This window comes from Arachis hypogaea, chromosome 15 (genome assembly GCF_003086295.3).
Source record: "Arachis hypogaea cultivar Tifrunner chromosome 15, arahy.Tifrunner.gnm2.J5K5, whole genome shotgun sequence".
In the NCBI taxonomy this organism is placed as follows: Eukaryota; Viridiplantae; Streptophyta; class Magnoliopsida; order Fabales; family Fabaceae; genus Arachis; species Arachis hypogaea.
In genome coordinates, this window is record NC_092050.1 from 79,019,298 (window position 1) to 79,027,631 (window position 8,334).

Below are 8,334 nucleotides of genomic sequence, written 5' to 3' on the forward strand. Positions count from 1 at the left end.
CGAAAACTCCATAACCATTCTATATCCGCCTGACTGAGATTTACAAGATGACCATAGCTTGCTCCATACCAACAATCTCCGTGGGATCGACCTTACTCGCGTAAGGCTTATTACTTGGATGACCCAGTGTACTTGCTGGTTAGTTGTGCGAAGTTGTGATAAAAAGTTGAGATTACAATTGAACGTACCATATTGATGGCGCCATTGATGATCACAATTTCGTGCACCAAGTTTTTGGCACCGTTGCCGGAGATTGTTCGAGTTTGGACAACTGACGGTTCATCTTGTTGCTCAGATTAGGTAATTTTCTTTTTGTTTTATTTTCAAAAATTTTTCAAAAATCTTTCAAAAAAATTTCTCATCTGTTTTCGAAAAAAATAATAATAAAAATAATCATAAAAATCAAAAATAGTTCATGTTTCTTGTTTGAGTCTTGAGTCAGATTTAAAGTTTGGTGTCAATTGCATATTCATCTTGCATTTTTCGAAAATTCATGCATTCATAGTGTTCTTCATGATCTTCAAGTTGTTCTTGGTAAGTCTTCTTGTTTGATCTTGATGTTTTCATGTTTTGTGTCTTTTCTTGTTTTTCATATGCATTTTTGCATCCATAGAGTCTAAACATGAAAGATTTCTAAGTTTGGTGTCTTGCATGTTTTCTTTGCATATAAAAATTTTCAAAAATAAGTTCTTGATATTCATCTTGACATTCAAAGTGTTCTTGGTGTTCATCTTGACATTCATAGAATGCTTGCATGCATTCATTGTTTTGATCCAAAATTTTCATGCATTGAGTCTTTTTCATGTTTTTCCCTCTCATCATTAAAAATTCAAAAATAAAAAAAAATATCTTTCCCTTTTTCTCTCATCAAATTCGAAAATTTGAGTTGACTTTTTCAAAAATTTTTAAAATCTAGTTGTTTTTATGAGTCAAATCAAATTTTCAATTTAAAAATCTTATCTTTTTCAAAATCTTTTTCAAAAATCAAATCATTTTCATTTTTCTTAGTTATTTTCGAAAATTTTAAAAATATTTTTCAAAAATCTTTTTCTTATCTTTATCACATAATTTTCGAAAATAACATCATCAATTAATGTTTTGATTCAAAAATTTCAAGTTTGTTACTTACTTGTTAAGAAAGATTCAAACTTTAAGTTCTAGAATCATATCTCATGATTTCTTGTGAATCAAGTCATTAATTGTGATTTTAAAAATCAAACCTTTTTCAAAACTAATTTCAATCATATCTTTTCAAAAATATCTTCTTATCATGTCTTTTTCAAAAACATGATTTCAAAATATCTTTTCTAACTTCCTAACTCCTTATCTTTTCAAAATTTGTTTCAACTAACTAACTAACTTTTTGTTTGTTTCTTATCTTTTTCAAAACTACCTAACTAACTCTCTCTCTCTCCAATTTTTGAAAATATCTTCCCTCTTTTTCAAAATTTCTTTTTTATTGACTAATTATTTTAATTTTTTATTTTAATTTTCAAAAAATTACTAACCTTTTTCAAAAACTATTTTCGAAAATCACTAACTCTTTTTCAAAAATAATTTTCGAAAATCCTTCTCCCTCATCTCCTTCTAATTATTTATTCATCTACTAACACTTCTCTTCATCTCACATCACTGCTCCTATCCTTACCCTTGTGTTTGGATTCTTCATTCTTCTTCACCCCTATTCCTTTTCTTCTTCTACTAACAATAAGGAACCTCTTTACTGTGACATAGAGGATTTCTCTTCTTTTCTTGTTCTCTTCTCTTTCTTATAAGCAGGAACAAGGAAAAAGGCATTCTTGTTGAAGCTGATCCAGAACCTGAAAGGACTCTGAAGAAGAAACTCAGAGAAGCTAAATTACAACAATCCAGAGACAACCTTATTGAAAATTTCGAACAAGTAAAGGAGATGGCAGCCGAACCCAACAACAATAATGCAAGGAGAATGCTTGGTGACTTTACTGCACCTAATTCTAATTTACATGGAAGAAGCATCTCCATTCCTGCCATTGGAGCAAACAACTTTGAGCTAAAACCTCAGCTAGTTTCTCTGATGCAGCAGAACTGCAAGTTTCATGGACTTCCATCTGAAGATCCTTTTTAGTTCTTAACTGAATTCTTGCAGATATGTGATACTGTTAAGACTAATAGAGTAGATCCTGAAGTCTACAGGCTCATGCTTTTCCCTTTTGCTGTAAGAGACAGAGCTAGAGTGTGGTTGGAATCTCAACCCAGAGATAGCCTGAACTCTTGGGACAAGCTGGTCACGGCTTTCTTAGCCAAGTTCTTTCCTCCTCAAAAGCTGAGCAAGCTTAGATTGGATGTTTAAACCTTCAGACAGAAAGAAGGTGAATCCCTCTATGAAGCTTGGGAAAGATACAAGCAACTGACCAAAAAGTATCCTTCTGACATGTTTTCAGAATGGACCATCCTGGATATATTCTATGATGGTCTATCTAAATTGGCTAAGATGTCATTGGATACTTCTGCAGGTGGATTAATTCACCTAAAGAAAATGCCTGCAGAAGCTCAAGAACTCATTGACATGGTTGCTAATAACCAGTTCATGTACACTTCTGAGAGGAATCCTGTGAGTAATGGGACGCCTATGAAGAAAGGAGTTCTTGAAATTGATACTCTGAATGCCATATTGGCTCAGAACAAAATATTGACTCAGCAAGTCAATATGATTTCTCAGAGTCTGAACGGAATGCAAGCTGCATCCAACAGTACTCAAGAGGCATCTTCTGAAGAAGAAGCTTATGATCCTAAAAACCCTGCAATAGCAGAGGTAAATTACATGGGTGAACCTTATGGAAACACCTATAACTCATCATGGAGAAATCATCCAAATTTCTCATGGAAGGATCAAAAGCCTCAACAAGGCTTTAATAATGGTGGAAGAAATAGGTTTAACAATAGTAAACCTTTTCCATCATCCACTCAGCAACAGACAGAGAACTCTGAACAAAATACCTCTAATTTAGCAAACTTAGTCTCTGATCTATCTAAGGCCACTGTGAGTTTCATGAATGAAATAAGGTCATCCATTAGAAATTTGGAGGCACAAGTGGGCCAGCTGAGTAAAAGGATCACTGAAATCCCTCCTAGTACTCTCCCAAGCAACACAGAAGAAAATCCAAAAGGAGAGTGCAAGGCCATTGAATTAATTACCATGGCCGAACCTGTGAAGGAAGGAGAGGACGTGAATCCCAAGGAGGAAGACCTCCTGGGACGTCCAGTGATCAATAAGGAGCTTCCCTTTGAGGAACCAAAGGGATCTGAGACTCATCTAGAGACCATAGAGATTCCATTGAACCTCCTTATGCCATTCATGAGCTCTGATGAGTATTCCTCTTCTGAAGAGAATGAGGATGTTACTGAAGAGCAAGCTGCCAAGTTTCTTGGTGCAATCATGAAGCTGAATGCCAAATTATTTGGTATTAAGACTTGGGAAGATGAACCTCCCTTGTTCACCAATGAACTAAGTGACCTGGATCAACTGACATTACCTCAGAAGAAACAGGATCCTGGAAAGTTCGTAATACCTTGTACCATAGGCAACATGATCTTTGAAAAGGCTCTGTGTGATCTTGATTTAGGGATAAACCTCATGCCCCTCTCTGTAATAGAGAAATTGGGAATCTATGGGGTGCAAGCCACTAAAATCTCATTAGAGATGGCAGACAATTCAAGAAAACAGGCTTATGGACAAGTAGAGGACGTGTTAGTAAAGGTTGAAGGCCTTTACATCCCTGCTGATTTCATAGTCCTAGACACTGAGAAGGATGAGGATGAATTCATCATCCTTGGAAGACCCTTCCTAGCCACAACAAGAGCTGTGATTGATGTGGACAGAGGAGAATTGATCCTTCAATTAAATGAGGACAACCTTGTGTTTAAAACTCAAGGATCTCTCTCTGTACCCATGGAGAGGAAGCACAGTAAGCTTCTCTCATTGCAGAGTCAACCAGAGCCCCCACAGTCAAACTCTAAGTTTGGTGTTGGGAGGCCACAACCAAACTCTAAGTTTGGTGTTGAACTCCCATATCCAAACTCTAAGTTTGGTGTTGGAGAGTCTTAACAATGCTCTGAAAACCTGTGAGGCTCCATGAGTGCCCACTGTCAAGCTATTGACATTAAAGAAGCGCTTGTTAGGAGGCAACCCAATTTTTATGTAATTTCTATTTTTATTGTTTTTCATGTTTTATTAGGTTCATGATCATGTAGAGTCACAAAATAAATATAAAAATTGAAAACGGAATCAAAAACAGCAGAAGAAAAATCACACCCTGGAGGAAGACCTTACGGGCGTTTAAACGCCAGTAAGAAGCATCTGGTTGGCGTTCAACGCCAGAACAGAGCATGGTTCTGGTGTTGAACGCCCAAAATGGGTAGCATCTGGGCGTTTGAACGCCAGAATTGCACCCTGGAGAAGAGCTGGCGCTGAACGCCCAGAACAAGCATGGTTCTGGCGTTCAACGCCAGAAATGGGCAACAAATGGGCGTTCAATGCCCAGAACAAGCACCAATCTAGCGCTGAACGCCCAGAGTTGTGTGCAAGGGCATTTTGCATGCCCAATTTGGTGCAAGGTTGTAAATCCTTGAACACCTCAGGATCTGTGGACCCCATAGGATCCCTACCTACCTCCACTCACTTCTTCTCACCCGTCTTTCACACAATCCCATAAACACTCTTCCCCAAAACTCTTCACCAATCACCTTAATCTCTCTTCCCTATCACCACTTCACCACTCACATCCATCCACTCTTCCCCATAAACCTACCTCATAAACTCCACCTACCTTCAAAATTCAAAATCAATTTCCCACCCAAAACCCACCCTTATGGCCGAACCTTACCCCCCCTCCCTTCCCTATATATATCCCTCCATTCTTCCTCATTTTCACACAACACAACCCTCTCTTCCCTTTCTTGGCCGAAACACATCTCTCTCTCCCTCTCCTCCATTTCTTCTTCTTCTTCATCTCTTCTTTCTTCTCTTGCTCGAGGGCGAGCAATATTCTAAGTTTGGTGTGGTAAAAGCATAAGCTTTTTGTTTTTCCATTACCATTGATGGCACCTAAGACCAGAGAATCCTCTAGAAAAGGGTAAGTAAAGACAAAAGCTTCCACCTCCGAGTCATGGGAGATGGAAAGATTCATCTCCAAATCTCATCAAGACCACTTCTATGATGTTGTGGCCAAGAAGAAGGTGATCCCTGAGGTCCCTTTCAAGCTCAAGAAGAATGAGTATCTGGAGATCCGACATGAAATCCAAAGAAGAGGTTGGGAAGTTCTAACAAAACCCATCCAACAAGTCGGCATCCTAATGGTTCAAGAGTTCTATACCAATGCATGGATCACTAGGAACCATGATCAAAGTAAGAACCCGGACCCAAAGAATTATCTCACCATGGTTCGGGGGAAATACTTAGATTTTAGTCCGGAAAATGTAAGGTTGGCGTTTAACTTGCCTATGATGCAAGGAGATGCACGCCCCTACACTAGAAGGGTCAACTTTAATCAAAGGTTGGACCAAGTCCTCATGGACATATGTGTGGAAGGAGCTCAATGGAAGATTGACTCCAAAGGCAAGCCGGTTCAACTAAGAAGACTGGACCTCAAGCCTGTGGCTAGAGGATGGTTGGAGTTCATCCAACGCTCCATCATCCCCACTAGCAACCGATCTGAAGTTACTGTGGATCGGGCCATCATGATTCATAGCATCATGATTGGAGAGGAAGTAGAAGTTCATGAAGTCATCTCTCTTGAACTCTACAAAATGGCCGAAAAGTCCTCCCCCATGGCAAGGCTAGCTTTTCCTCATCTTATTTGCCATCTATGTTACTCAGCTGGAGCTTTCATAGAAGGAGACATTCCCATTGAGGAAGAGAAGCCCATCACTAAGAAAAGGATGGAGCAAGCAAGAGAGCCCGTTCATGGAGCTCAAGAGGCGCAGGAAGCTCATCACCATGAGATCCCGGAGATGCCTCAAATGCATTTTCCTCCACAAAACTATTGGGAGAAAATCAACACCTCCCTAGGAGAATTAAGTTCCAACATGGGACAACTAAGGGTGGAACATCAAGAGCACTCCATCATCCTTCATGAAATTAGAGAATATCAAAAAGCAATGAGGGAGGAGCAACAAAGACAAGGAAGAGACATAGAAGAGCTCAAGGACATCATTGGTTCCTCAAGAAGGAAATGCCACCATCACTAAGGTGGACTCATTCCTTGTTCTTACATTCTCTATTTTTCGTTTTCTATGTTAAGTGCTTATCTATGTTTGTGTCTTATTACATGATCATTAGTAGTTAGTAACTATGTCTTAAAGTTATGAATGTCCTATGAATCCATCACCTCTCTTAAATGAAAACTGTTTTAATTCAAAAGAACAAGAAGTACATGAGTTTCGAATTTATCCTTGAACTTAGTTTAATTATATTGATGTGGTGACAATGCTTCTTGTTTTCTGAATGTATGCTTGAACAGTGCATATGTCTTTTGAAGTTGTTGTTTAAGAATGTTAAATATGTTGGCTCTTGAAAGAATGATGACAAGGAGACATGTTATTTGATAATCTGAAAAATCATAAAAAAAATGATTCTTGAAGCAAGAAAAAGCAGCAAAGAACAAAGCTTGCAGAAAAAAAAATATGCGAAAAAAAAATAGAAAGAAAAAGAAAAAGCAAGCAGAAAAAGCCAAAAGCTCTTAAAACCAAGAGGCAAGAGCAAAAAGCCAATAACCCTTAAAACCAAAAGGCAAGGGCAAATAAAAAGGATCCCAAGGCTTTGAGCATCAGTGGATAGGAGGGCCTAAAGGAATAAAATCCTGGTCTAAGCGGCTAAACCAAGCTGTCCCTAACCATGTGCTTGTGGCGTGAAGGTGTCAAGTGAAAACTTGAGACTGAGCGGTTAAAGTCAAGGTCCAAAGCAAAAAAAGAGTGTGCTTAAGAACCCTGGACACCTCTAATTGGGGACTTTAGCAAAGCTGAGTCACAATCTGAAAAGGTTCACCCAATTATGTGTCTGTGGCATTTATGTATCCGGTGGTAATACTGGAAAACAAAGTGCTTAGGGCCACGGCCAAGACTCATAAAATAGCTGTGTTCAAGAATCATCATACTGAACTAGGAGAATCAATAACACTATCTGAACTCTGAGTTCCTATAGAAGCCAATCATTCTGAACTTCAATGGATAAAGTGAGATGCCAAAACTATTCAAGAGGCAAAAAGCTACAAGTCCCGCTCATCTGATTGAAGCTATGTTTCATTGATAGTTTGGAATTTATAGTATGTTCTCTTCTTTTTATCCTATTTGATATTCAGTTGCTTGGGGACAAGCAACAATTTAAGTTTGGTGTTTTGATGAGCGGATAATTTATACGCTTTTTGGCATTGTTTTTAGTATGTTTTTAGTAGAATCTAGTTACTTTTAGGGATGTTTTTATTAGTTTTTATGTTAAATTCACATTTCTGGACTTTACTATGAGTTTGTGTGTTTTTTTGTGATTTCAGGTATTTTCTGGCTGAAATTGAGGGACTTGAGCAAAAATCAGATTCAGAGGTTGAAGAAGGACTGCTGATGCTGTTGGATTCTGACCTCCCTACACTCAAAGTGGATTTTCTGGAGCTACAGAACTCAAAATGGCGTGCTTTTAATTGCGTTGGAAAGTAGACATCCAGGGCTTTCCAACAATGTATAATAGTCCATACTTTGAACGAGTTTAGAAGATGTAAAAGGGCGTTGAACGCCAGTTCTACGCTGCTGTTTAGAGTTAAACGCCAGAAACAAGTCACAAACCAGAGTTGAACGCCAGAAATACGTTACAACCTGGCGTTCAACTCCAGAAAGAGCCTCTGCACATGTAACATTCAAGCTCAGCCCAAGCACACACCAAATGGGCCCCGGAAGTGGATTTATGCATCAATTACTTACTTCTGTAAACCCTAGTAGCTAGTTTATTATAAATAGGACTTTTTACTATTGTATTAGATCATCTTTGGATTATATTTTGATCTATTGATCACGTTTGGGGGCTGGCCATTCGGCCATGCCTGGACCTTTCACTTATGTATTTTCAATGGTAGAGTTTCTGCAATCCATAGATTAAGGTGTGGAGCTCTGTTGTTCCTCAAAGATTAATGCAAAGTACTACTGTTTTTCTATTCAATTCAACTTATTCCGCTTCTAAGATATTCATTCGCACTTCAACCTGAATGTGATGAACGTGACAATCATCATCATTCCTTATGAACACATGCCTGACAACCACTTCCGTTCTACCTTAGATTGAATGAGTATCTCTTGGATCTCTTAATTAGAATC

The 8,334-nt window shown here is 38.4% G+C and overlaps 1 non-coding gene across 1 annotated transcript; it reads right to left on the reverse strand.

The window, feature by feature from the left end:
- Positions 1-2,308: 2,308 nt before the first annotated feature.
- Positions 2,309-2,412, reverse strand: LOC112753463 (small nucleolar RNA R71). The gene has a single exon (XR_003177850.1). It is a non-coding gene; the product is annotated as a small nucleolar RNA R71 (small nucleolar RNA).
- Positions 2,413-8,334: the final 5,922 nt, after the last annotated feature.